This window comes from Triturus cristatus, chromosome 10 (assembly GCF_964204655.1).
Source record: "Triturus cristatus chromosome 10, aTriCri1.1, whole genome shotgun sequence".
NCBI classification, from domain to species: domain Eukaryota; kingdom Metazoa; phylum Chordata; class Amphibia; order Caudata; family Salamandridae; genus Triturus; species Triturus cristatus.
The window spans coordinates 1,040,463,643-1,040,477,245 of record NC_140593.1 but is presented as its reverse complement, the minus strand read 5'-3'; the positions used below and the strand labels follow the sequence as shown (position 1 = coordinate 1,040,477,245).

The 13,603-nt window shown below is 46.4% G+C and overlaps 1 protein-coding gene across 1 annotated transcript in view; it reads left to right on the top strand.

Moving 5' to 3' along the window:
- The window catches only part of ARPC1A (actin related protein 2/3 complex subunit 1A), a 158,033-nt gene that overhangs the window by 143,505 nt on the left and 925 nt on the right, over window positions 1-13,603 (top strand). The gene's annotated exons all lie outside the window — the stretch shown is intronic.

The following is a 13,603-nucleotide window of genomic DNA, read 5'->3' as shown; positions in this document are numbered from 1 at the left end:
GGTGTCTGCATCCTCTATGGCCCTTTTGGGCAAGAATGCTGTCACTCCTTGACTGAGCAGAGAAAGATGGTCCTCCGTCAGCCTGTTGCAAGCAGGTGGCGTGGGTGGAGGGGTAGTCTTGAAGGGGAGGGAGTGGCCCTTAGGAGAATCTGCAAACCCCATTGGCCCGATGTTATAGCCCGCCAGTGGGGCCGGCGATGGTGGATCCTGCCATCCTGGCCCAACTGCTAGCTGCCCAACCAACGAGGTTTGTGAATACTTCGTCCTTGGCCACGCAAAGGCTGTGAAGATTGCATGCCGCCGTGGCTGGGCGGGTACAGACGCGTGGAAGACCCTTGCATGGTCACGATAGGAAGCAAAAGGCAGATTGTGGGTGGCGAGAGGCTATGAAAAGATTTAAGGACCTGGCCGTAGCCCTGCTGTCCTTAAAGCACTCCAGTGCTTTATCCGCCTTGTCTCTGAAGAGACGGGAACCATCAAAATGCATGTCAATAAGCAGTGCTTGGACATCCTTAGAAAAGCCAGTAGTCCTCAACCAGGTGTGGTGCCGTAAGGCCACTGTCGACTAAACCGCTCTGCCCAGTGAGTCGTGGTGTCCAGTCCACATCAAATTGTGAACTTAGTTGCCTCTCTCCCATCTGCAACCGTCTGGAAAAGTACTGCCTCAGTCTCCTCCGGGACAGTTGGCAGATCCTGCGCAACCGTATCCTACAGAGCATGGGAATAGTGGCCCAAAAGGCATGTAGTGTTCACGGACCACAGTGCCAGGTTGGTGGAAGAAAACATCTTCAGACTCTTGGATTCCCAATCCAGTAGTGCGGTTGGGAATGTACCAGGATTTACATGGGAAGTGGAGGCTTGGATCAGCAAGCTCTCCGGGATAGGGTGTTGCATGTGGAAGTTGGAGTCCCCTCAGGGTGGTGCGATGGCAGCGGGCTATAGTCCTGTTCACAGAAGCCCATGTGCGATGCTTGGACCAAGTCCCAAGCAGGACATCAGTAAGAGCGTCATTAAACAGGAGAAGCAGTTCAGAAGAGGACACTCCTGGTTGATATGCTTCTGTCACAACATTAGTCTTAACTGCCATTGAAGGCAAGCTAAGGTCCCAGACCTCTGTTGCCCTCCTCACTACCATGGCAGATGACGCTCCCTCCTCATTTGCCACAGTAGCGGGAGAAGGCATGCCACTATCTGGAGAGGTATCCAGTCTGCTGGGGTCTGCCAAATCCTCATACCAGTCCATGTTAGGGTCATAATGCTGGTATTCTTCAAGGTCCAGCGACTTTACAAAATTCATCATAGTCAAGGTGAAACTAATTGCATTACAAATAGTGGATTTCCTTTTTAGGACTCTTTGCTCCCTTCATATGATAGGACACTCCAGCAAATCGAAGGCTATGTAAAAAGGTCGTCTTTGTAATACACCATAATCTCCTTTAATCTACTGACCGCTAGGTGGCTATTATCCTCACCTTAATTGTTTGTCTCAAGACGTTGCTGTTAAGACTGATAGACCTGCACTATGAATTCCAGGCTTATCATTCTGAGTCAAACTAAAGCTGTTTTCTAAATTTACTGATAATTTGAGACAGAGAATATAGGAAAAACCAACAATGTTATGCTCATTCTGTATTCTAAACAAGAGGCTTACAAAAGTAGCTGCTCAGCTCCATCATCAGGAGGGTTCTGCTGACCACCTTGACATTAACCCAGTGGTTGAGGATTCTGTAAATCACAAAAGGTTTGTTAATTTCTATGTCCCGCTGCTGGATATCCACTGGATAGTTTATGGCAGATGGCACCTAACATCACCACTTTCCTTCATATTTTAGCTCTGGCTTTCGGTGGTAATGTAAGGTCCCAGATAATTAAAGTGTCGGCGTTGCAGTATTGCTCTTTAGTACATGGCACATACATCAGAACCACTTTCCAGATTTACTGGAAATATTAAACAACATGTACACTTATTTTTGTTGCAGAAAGATTGATTCTGTGATCGGGTGGGAGTTTCTTTCCAGTGACCAGCTGAGTTGAGCCCCAGCTTTTCACAACTTTGTGAATCATGTATTTTAGCAAAATCAGCGGATTAGCACAATGCATGTAATGTCAAGTCTGCTGCAAGCAAAATTAAAAATAAATAAACCAACCAGTGGTGCTTTGGAGTTTTGTTTAAATCCAGGATCCGCATTGGCTCTGCATACAGCATATTATTGTGTGCAACCACGTGGCATAAAGACAGCAGAGCACAGTGCTTAACTTGTGTACAAAAAAAGAAATAATTTTTTTTAAAACTAAGCATCACACTCCTACACGTGTTACAGTAAGGACAAATCAAGGCCCCAAAGCTAAAGGAATGGCTTAGGAGGCAGGTATTAGTCATTTTTTAAGTGTATTCTATTAATACATAACTGTTGTTATGCTTCTCTCTAAAGTGGCTAAAACAGCTTCACCAAATGACAGGCTGCCATCAGTACTGGTGTTGACAATGTTATAGGCCTGGGCAGAGTTGGCGGAGTTCCGAGTGACCCCAAAAACTCCACCTTGCTACGCGGAGTCCTGCAAGCTGAGGAATGCGTTAGGTCGCGCTTTTGTCCTGTGCTGGAAAATCAAAGCGAACAGCATCATGCGCAGCACAAAAGGGCGCTGCTTCTTTCTGCTGCTTGAGTACATGTTTTACTCGAGCGGCAGCTTCCTCAACGCAAATGGAAGGTTTCTCAAATTGAGCAGTAGCAGCCATCCGCGACCGCCCGCATTGAGAAAACTCGCCTAGAGGTGGTCTGGAGTAAGATTTTACCCGCTCGCGCTCGCCACCCTAACGTTGAGCGCGAGCGAGGAAAAAACTCCACTCCTCTAAGTTTTTCGGAACTCGGCGCTATGCAGAGCGGGAAACCCTCCACAATTGTAGTGTCATTTCACAGCCAGGCCTACAATTAAGTGCTGGTGCCAAGCAACGGAAACCACCTGCTCAAATTAAGCACTGGCAGAGCAGCGTCTTTTTTTTGCTACCTAACTGGCCCACAACGTCTCTCCAAACAGCACTGGGATGTTGGCATTTTAATACGGTACTGGCATGCCTCTGTATTTTTTTTTTTTTTTAGTGCGTGTCCAGAAGATGAGCACAGTATTTTACCAGTAGCGCTGTGCTGTAATTTACTTGTTTAAACACATCAGTGTCAGTGATGTCACTGACCATGTCATGAGTGATGTAATATGTGAGGGCATAAGACGTGCATTGCGGGGGGGGGTAAGTTATGGTTAGCTCAGGTAACTAGAACATCTGCGTTTCACAGTTTGTGTATGAGGGAAATCTATTTCCTAACTATAACGTCCCTGTAATAATTTTTTTTTTTGTGTGAATTTCTATTGTTCTTAACTGGTAGTCTCGTTTGCAAAGTGGGAGTAAAAGGGGGGCCGGGCTTCCAAAGTCCTCTCAGCAGTCATGCTGTTTGGGACTTACTGGAGGTAACAGGAGATCTTGTTGGCCCCCCAAGGACCCTCTGCAGCTGAGGGGCTTCATTCCCCAACCAGCAGCACGCCAGGAGGCTCGTTTGCACAGTGGTGGTCAAAAGTGGCGGGGTATCCAGCGATTTGCCAGTCTTTTAAAACAAAAACAATTGTTTATTTGCGTAGGGTGGGCCCCATACCCTGGGGCCAGGCCCATTTTGAATGGTGGCCCACTCTGCCCCCTCCCTGGACTGATTTCAGCCCGAGGAACCTATCCCCCCAGGGTCCTGACTTTTATTTTTTCATAAGCTAAAAGGGAGGGGGTCGAGCGGCCTCCACTCTCGGGCTGATTTTGGCCCCGGGGACCCCACCCCCGGTACTCAGCCTTTAAAAAAAAATATATATATATAATAATATTAATAATAATAATAATAATTGGAGGTGGGGGATTGGCTGATTTTGGCCACTGGGACCCCATCCCCCAGGTCCTGGCCTTTTTATTTATTGGTTAATTTTTTAATATATTCTTTTATTGTATTTTACAGGGAGGGGCTATGTGGCCCCTCTTCCGTGCCAATTACAGCCCCAGGGACCCCATCCCTTGGGGCCTGGCCTCTCCATTTGGGACTGCAGTGAAAGCCTTAGGGCCCCCACGCAGTCCCTGCCAGATCCCTGCCTCCTGCGGGAGCCGGTAAAGCTTTGAGACCCAGGGAGCTGGTAAACATGGAGGTCCTTGGATCTCAAAGCAATTTTTTGTTTCTCTTGACAGTTGCAGGGAAGCCGACAAATGCTCTGCTTTCAGTAAGTGAGAGCATTTGTGACCTCTCGCTTGCTGAACGCGGAACGTTTGCTGTGTCTTGGTGGGAAACTCCCACCAAGCCACACCAAATTGCAGTGTCCTGGGAGTGGGCAACTCAGAGCATTGCATCAGACGACCCTCAAGGGTGTTGGTCTCCATGGCCAGGAAGGGGGGGTTGCTTGGCCCCCCTACTTTGTTTACTTTAGTCCCGGGGAGGTGGTGGTCCGCGACGGACCCCCCTTCATTCCTTTGTTATATTTACCCCGGGTAGGTGGAGGTCCCCAGGCCTGCGGGTGTGGGTGGGGGGGGGGGGGGGGGGGGTCCACACGCGCCCCCCCGACGCACTGTAGTCATTTAAAGCCCTGGGGAGGTGGCGGTCCCCAGGGCAGCGGGGGAGACCATACGGGCCTCCCCCGCTCATTTTGCTCTATTAGCCCGGGGAGGTGATGATCCCCAGGGCATCAATGAGCCCCAGGAGGGAGCGGCGCGTGTGCCCCCCTCCTTTATTACAATCTCGCCGGTACCTGGCCTACTGAGTTTTTATTTCCTCCCAAGAGGCCTCGGGGGGGGGGGTAACGCGTTTCGCCTGACACAGCAGGCTTGCTGTGTCAGGCGAAACGCGTTACCAAAATTAAATGATCTGGTGAAGGACTAGCCCTATTGTGGTCATGGCAATTATTTACTTGGATATATATATATATATATTAATATATATATATATATATATATATATATATCTCCAGTCTGTGACAGAAAGCACTGTGAATATACAAGTTATTTTTAAATTGTATTGCACACAGTATACAATAGGCTGATGCAAAAGATTGTGTTTAAGGTAAAACAAGTGCTTCCAAAATAGGTCTAATGATATGCGATCAAACTACACTTAGTTCACACCTTGTCTATAAGTTTTCATTAGAAGGACTACTCTAGAGGCCAGCTGGTAACACCCTTGCATCACCTCTCAAAAAACAATAAACCTTTGTCACAATGAAACCTCAGCTGATTCCACCAATTAATGGCCTACACTGGCTCTCAAACAGACTTAAGATTTCCATACTAACCAATTGCACACATTTTCTTTTTTTTCTTTTTCAGGCAACAGATAACCTAGACAGAAGGCCTGTTGCTTATATTTTTTTTGTTTACAGAAGCTTGACGTTGGAAGTGTATATTGTTGAGAGACCATTATAGCATCAGCATCTTCCCAGTCCACCATCATTCTAACATGTAACCACCAGCGGTAACCAGTTCACCATCCTTTTTTTCATAAAATGTGAAAAGCTGCACCATATATACAGTTTTGCATCCATCACAACATAAAAGTTGATAGAACTATTGAATGTCACTAACCTAAGGTACTGTAAATTTACCACAAAAAAACGAACCAGTGTGCTGCAAAACGTATTTTTTTTTTATGCTGCTAAATTTCCTGATCTATACTGCGATATCCTGTGGGGTCTGAAGAGCAAGCTATACTGGTTACAATTTCTCTGCTTTGACCCGTATATTTGTCATGTGCCCTTTGTTCAATGGCCATCGGAGGAGGAATCGCCTTCAGTTGTCTAGAATTCAAAGATCTACAACTAAGTTGAAAAATAACTTTTGTGATTCACACTTCAGGGAAATTTGTGCAGTTTGTCAACACTATACTTTAATGGACATTTGGGTACCCAAGGACAGTTCGCAGCTCAAGACTTTACAGGACCTGCAGACAACACTAAAGCATTTGGAATACTATAAGTCTTGCGTTTGTCAGAGTTAGAGCTATTGGCATTGTAAATGAGAATGTCTTTTGTTTGTGTTTTGGTTTGGAGTGTAGTGGATGAATGAACAGACACACTGTTTCAGCACTGACTAGAGGACTTAGACTGGGGAATTACTGATGAGACCAGAGAAGCAGCTAGCTGGACTGGTGATACCCTGTAGATAATCTGTGATGATAGCTGCCATTATTTAAATGAATGCTGTGATCATGTGACCACAGCAGGATTCATCTGCATCTTTTCTGTGAGGCAAGGACGGCAAAAGGCAACACATCTTGCCTCTCGCTAAATAAGGTTGAAATGCACAATGAGATTTAATTTAGGCAACACGTCAATGCACTTTGCTTGTATGCAGCCGGCCACATTTGTTCCGTACCCTGTTGTGTCAACACTCGAAAAAATACATTAATGTGAATAGATTGGATAAAATGATGCTACCTAAGGTATAAGCAAAAAAACAACCCCTCGAGCATTGCTAAGGACGATGGCAGCTACTGCAGACAGAAGGAAAAGCAGCAAACTTAAACAGGCTTATTTTAAAAAAGTCTCACTATTTTCTGCAAAGATCATACTGAAAAGCTTTCTGAATTAACAAGGCAGTATTATTGTTTTTATGTATGGCAATAGTGGGCCCAACATGCTACTCTCTGCAAACCCTGTCAGTATGTGGTCTATACTGATGAGTGGAGGGGAACAGGTCCTGACTTCCAGCTCCCGGATTAAGAATGAGTCTCAGACTATCCAAACCCTGAAGATCTCAATGATTCTTCCTATTAAATGATTCTGTGAATCCAACAGGGAAGTCCCACAGGGACATCATTTCAAAGATTCATTACTGTACTTAACCCCTGCCCTCTACCCTTTTAACGGATTAGGTCCTACTTGGCAAAATCTCATTTGTATGAATAAACTGTTTTACATTCAAATGCTTAGTGTAATCCAAAGACATGCAAATATTAGGATGCCTGCATCTCCATGTCAACAAATAATACATAAATGGAGATTAACTAGCTTTTCATACTTTGATACATTTGTAAAGAAGAATTGCATTGTTTTGTTTGTTTGGTTATACATTAGCATACAAGGAGTTTTATTTTTGAAGTGTGGGTAAGACTTTTCTGTAGCTTTGTGGCCTATGGGAGCTTCTGTTACGGGCATGTCCAATAATCACGTTCTAAAACGAATCGTGTTTAGGTCGAGTACTACAAGGAAAACTGAAGAGGTGGAATGCTGGACCCCGAATCTATCCATGGCTCTCCAGGCAGAGATGAAAACACACATAGGGGAAGAGCAGCATGGCATAGTAAATCACGCCAAGGAGAAGAATCTAGTAAAAAAATAGAAAGATATCCTGGGGGAGGCAGAAATGCATGCAGTGAAAGACCAATCAAAGGAATGCATAATTAAAACAGTAAAGTGGATGGTGATGTCTGGGTCTTCCTATATCCCTGAAACATTATAAAACAGATGCTTTAGGGAAGATAGAAAGAAGCATGGTGTCTGCATAAAGGATACAGTGGTCCACTCCTAAACAAATCCGCAGATCTTTAACCCCTTCGCTGCCAGGCCTTTTCCCCCTCCTGTGCCACGCCCTTTTTTGGCTATTTGGGGTAGTGCGCGCTGAGGCCCCTGTAACGTTTTGACCACATAAGGTATCCACGCCAAATTTGCGTCCTTTTCTTCCATCATCATGGGGATTCTGAAGGTACTCGGGGTTTGTGGATTCCCCTGGAGGGGCCACAGAAATGAGCCAAACTACAGCAAAAGTTAGTTTTTTGGGGGAAAAATGGGGAAAACGGGCTGCAAATGAAAGCATCTGGGTTTTTCCCTGCAAGTGTTAACAAAAAAGGGTTTGTGGGGCTGAAATCACCATTTTCCCAGCTTTTAGGGGATACTAGACTTTTGTCAGAAACCCAACATTTTTTACACAGTTTTGGCATTTTTCTGGGACATAGCCTATTTTTGCTATTTTTTGTGCTTTCGACCTCCTTCCAGTTAATGGTAGAAATGGGTACAAAAGCAATAATGGATCCTGGAAAGCTATACATTTTAGAGAAGTAGACAAAATTCTGAATTCAGCAAGGGGTCATTTGTGTAGATCCATCAAGGTTTCGTTATAGAAACTAACAGTTAAATATAGGATAAATTGAAAATTTGTTGAAAAAAGCGCCTTTTGTGTCAACGTTTTCACCTGTAACTTCTTCTAATTATGACCGCTTTTTGAAAGCAATATACCGTTACATCCGCTGGACATTACTGGTTGTGGGGATATATTGGACTTGTAGGTTCACCAAGAACCCGATGAACCCAGAGCCAAAAACTGAGCAGCAACTTGCAATGGTTTTTTATTATGTACCGGGTATATGGTAATTATTCTGTAAAAATGTGTACATGGAAAAATCGGTATGAAAGGCACCTATGTATTTCTGAAATGGGAACAAAATATAGAGTTTAGAAAGAGTAGATATTTGCACATTTCCAAATTTGGGAATACTCATACTAGCATTAGAATTATCAGTCATTTTTTAGAATGACTTCTTTTTTACACAATGTCTTTCATTTGGAAGGCAGAAATGCATCGAAAGTCAATAGGTAATAACAGTTCCTTTACAAATCTGAATTACGCTAAGTCTCCCGATAAAAATGGTACCTCACTTGTAGGGGTAGGCATAGTGCCCACGACAGCAAATGGCTCAAAACCCAACGTGAACACACCACATTTTCACAATGCAAAATTACCCTTTTTTAGCAAAGTGCCTAGCTGTAGTTTTTTAACCCTAGCTCTGCCGGAACCTAGGGAAACCTAGCAAATCTATACATTTTTGAAAACTAGACACCCGGGGGAATCCAGGATGGGGTGACTTGACTGCCTCCCACCAGGTTCTGTTACCCAGAATCCCTTGCAAATCTAACAAATTGCCAAAAAAAACGCATTTTCCCTACATTTCTCTGGTGGAAAGTTCTGGAATCTGCGTGGATCCACAAATTTCCACCCACCCCGCGTTCCCCAAAGTCTTCCGAGAAAAATGGTACCTCACTTGTGTGGGTCAGCCTAGTGCCCGCGACAGGAACTTTCCCACACAAAAATGTGTGAAAAAGGTGATTTTTTTTCAGCTAAATTTGAGGTTTGCAGGGCATTCTGGGTAAGCAAACGTTGGGGGATCCATGCAAGCCATACCTCCCTGGAATCCCCCGGGTGTCTAGTTTTCAGAAATGTGTGGGTTTGGTAGGTTTCCCTAGGTTGCCGCCGAGCACCGGACCAAAAACCCAAGTGACCCCCCTTGCAAAACCAGGTCATTTTGAGAGAGGCAGTTTTCATGTCGCCTCACTACGTTGTGGGCCCTTGCCTGTCGTGGGTACTTGGGCCTCCCACACGAGTGAGGCACCGTTTTTATCGGGAGACCCAGGGGAACGCTGGGTGGTAGGAAATTTGTGTCAGCCCGGTGATGCCACAACTTTCCCACACAAATGTGTGAAAAAGGTGATTTTTTTCAGCCAAATTTGAGGTTTGCAGGGCATTCTGGGTAAGGAAAGGTTGGGGGATCCACGCAAGCCATACCTCCCTGGAATCCCCCGGGTGTCTAGTTTTCAGAAATGTGTGGGTTTGGTAGGTTTCCCTAGATAGCCGCCAAGCCTGGGGCCAAAAACTCATGGGACCCCCTTTGCAAAACCAGGTTGTTTTGTGATAGGTAATTTTGATGTCTCCTCAATTGGTTTTGGGCCCTTGCCTGACGCGGGCACTAGGCCTACCCACGCAAGTGAGGTACCATTTTTCTCGGAAGACTTTGGGGAACGCGGGGTGGGTGGAATTTTGTGGACCCACGCAGATTCCAGAACTTTCCACCACAGAAATGTGAGGAAATTTTTTTATTTTGGACACATTTTTAGATTTGCACTAGATTCTGGGTAACAGAACCTGGTGAGGGCCAATCAAGTCACCCCATCCTGGATTCCCCTCGGTGTCTAGTTTTAAAAAATTTACAGGTTTGCTAGGTTTGCCTACGTGCCAACTGCGCTAGGGCCCAAAATCCACAGGTATGCACATTGCTAATATAAAGCCTGAGCCCAGTGGGCTTTCTGCCGCCCTGGGGGGAAATCGGGGAAGGGGGTTTCATCCCGATATGCCCCTAAAGGGGCAGAAAGACTGTGGCTATTTTTTGTGGGGGTGGGGGCATTGGTATGACCATTTTAGGCAGCCCCCACCCCCACGCATAAAAAAAGCCTGCGTACTCGCTGGCGTCTAGTGGGCTTTCTGCCCCCCCCCCTCAGGGGGCAGATCAGGGGCCGCTGCCGCCAACTACCCTCCCGGGGGGGCGGAATGACTGGAGTTTCTCTGGGGGTGGGGTGGGGGTATTGTCATGCCCATTTTGGGGAACCCCTACACTAATAAAACAAAATCAATTTTTTCTAGTGGGCTTTCTGCGCCCCCCCCAGGGGGGGCTAGATTGGGGGCTACAGCTCCCATCTGCCTCCTGGGGGGCAGAAAGACTGTCATTTTTTGGGGGGGGAAGGGTGGGGGCATTGGCGTGTCCGTTTCGGGCAGCCCACACCCTAAAAACAATAGCGCAAAAAAAATACCTGGTGGATAGTGGGCTTTCTGCCCCTCTGTGGGGGGCAGATTGGCAGCTACTGCCCCATCTGCTGTAATGGTGGCGGGGGGTGGGGGCATTGGCGTGCCCGATTCGGGCAGCCTCCACCCTAAATAAAATCCATCACCCTAAAGAAAACTGTGCAAAAAAAATCCCTGGCGTCAAGTGGGCTTTCCACCCCCCCCCCCCCCCCCCCCCCCCGAAGGGGCAGATTAGGTGCCAATGCCCCATCTGCCCCCCCGGGGGGGTAGAGAGGCTGTAATGATGGCGGGTGGGTGGGGGCATGGGCCTGCCCGTTTTGGGCAGCCCCTACCCCTATTTTTTTTTTATTTTTTAATTCCCTGGTGTCTAGTGGGCTTGTCCAGCACGTCATGGGCACAGGAGGAGTTAAATAGAGATAATCAGAAGCAACGCTTTTACATGAGCACTAGTTACGTTACAGGTGCCTGCATTTGATTGGTGAAGTAATTACACATTAAGTTTTAAAAGTTTGTATTGTGGGTGGTTAGCTGCCAGCAGTTGGTGTAATCGTATACATTGGCGTGTCCGTTTCGGGCAGCCCACACCCTAAAAACAATAGCGCAAAAAAAATACCTGGTGGATAGTGGGCTTTCTGCCCCTCTGTGGGGGGCAGATTGGCAGCTACTGCCCCATCTGCTGTAATGGTGGCGGGGGGTGGGGGCATTGGCGTGCCCGATTCGGGCAGCCTCCACCCTAAATAAAATCCATCACCCTAAAGAAAACTGTGCAAAAAAAATCCCTGGCGTCAAGTGGGCTTTCCACCCCCCCCCCCCCGAAGGGGCAGATTAGGTGCCAATGCCCCATCTGCCCCCCGGGGGGGGTAGAGAGGCTGTAATGATGGCGGGTGGGTGGGGGCATGGGCCTGCCCGTTTTGGGCAGCCCCTACCCCTATTTTTTTTTTATTTTTTAATTCCCTGGTGTCTAGTGGGCTTGTCCAGCACGTCATGGGCACAGAAGGAGTTAAATAGAGATAATCAGAAGCAACGCTTTTACATGAGCACTAGTTACGTTACAGGTGCCTGCATTTGATTGGTGAAGTAATTACACATTAAGTTTTAAAAGTTTGTATTGTGGGTGGTTAGCTGCCAGCAGTTGGTGTAATCGTATACATTGAATTGCATGCCTTGAATATACGCAGAGAGCTGAAGAATGTAAACACAGCTCTGTCTAGGCCAGCCTTAGTCACCAGTTAAATATAAAGGAGCGGGCGTGTCCTTCTTTCACCTTGATGCACTGCTTGAGTGTGCAGAGGCGGGGCAGTGTCCAGCTTTGTTGCCAGTGACCCCATGCCTGCCCCTGGCCAGGACACTGCTGTGATAAAAGTATTACTCATTGTTTTGGAATCTGGTGTTGGAGGGTGTGGTTTGGGGGGTGAGGAAGGCAGGATCCTGCCTGCTGAAGCTGCACCTCACACATTTAAGGTGGTAATTTGCAAGTTGCTACTGTGTTATGGTACCGCTTGGATGGGTCTATGCCTTCGCTGTCCGCAATGTGTTTTTAAATACAGTTACACGAAGGACATAGATGGGGGAGTGGTGGGGAAAAATGGCGTCCGCAGATTTCTTTAACACAGCACCCGCGTCTGTGCAGCGTGGGAGAGATGGGGGGGAAACAGAGCATATTTAAGTTAGAACGCGACGCCCATTAAGCGGGCGCTGTGCTGAGTTACTAAACAACGGAGCGGCAGAGTCTGGCAAGCTGTGCATACCCGCGTGGCGCCATTAGTTACTGCTTAAATAAAAGTAAACATTGTGTAAAAAAATATGAGCACTGTTCAAAAATAAGAAAGTAATGTTTGTGTGGGATGGAAGTGGGGGGCTAAGCAACACTGACACAGATACCATTGAGCCAAAAATCACTGTGGTGCCGCCATTACTTAATGCAACTGAAAGGCAGGGCATGAGGAGGGAAGGGCAGGGCTAAGTGAAAGACACCGGCGAGCCCAAAATAATTGCTGTGCCATTAATAAATAAAGGTGCACGCCCATGCTGTTTCGGAGGTGGTAGGGGCCTGAACAAATAATATTCTAAGCACACCAGTGATGAAAGGAAAGGCAGCCATCAGCTGAGCACGAGCACTGCTAGAGGACCGCAGCTCGTGTTCTGCCTGCAACAGCTGGTAGGAGAATTCCTTTAAGAAAATAGTGCCCACAGACTGTTAATAAAACCTGCAGAGTAACAACACAAGTCAAAGGGCCAGTCCTCATGGGAGGTTATAAAAGTAGAAAAGGCAGTACTAAGGAGGGACTACTAAGCCTATTCACAAATCAAAAGCAACCAGTTAGAAAGGACAGTAACATGAGCCAATTGATGGGCTGGGCTTTAAGTCAATACCTGAATACAGCATGTCTAGGAGAACCAGCGCAAGTGCTGCTTAGGCGAGACCTAAATAAAGTGACTTCATTACTCGTGGGGTTGTTTCCAGGAAGCAGGAGTATTAAGTAAACCTATTGATGCTGAGAGCAGTCCATCCAACCCTCAAGTCCTTACTGCAAGTGATTTCATCTCTCTGTTCTGTTTGGGACCAGCACCACTTCAATGTATTTCACCTACAAACGGAAGGATTGCCGCAGATATCTCGAGACACTGACAATCTGACCTTGGTCCCGATCAATGAACATCCACATCTGAGCATTTCACGTACCTGGACTATAGAACTCAAAGGAAGACCTACACAGCAGGCATAAATGAAGAGATTCATGCCAAATGAAGGGTTCCTACAGAATAGTCAATTTTTACAATAGATGTTAATTTAGCTCTATGGCATTATTTGAAGAAGAGTAAGGGTATACATCAAAACAGCTGTTTGTTAATTATGTAGCTGTTAGGACTCGCTTGACGTTCTTTAAGCAGACCATACTTAACATTTTTATCAGGTACTAGTACCCATTTCACTAGGGAAAAGGTCCACATTTGCTTTTGAGATGTTCCAAATTCATCAACCACCTAGAGCTTAGTTCATAACCTAGTGGATAGACCTCCGCA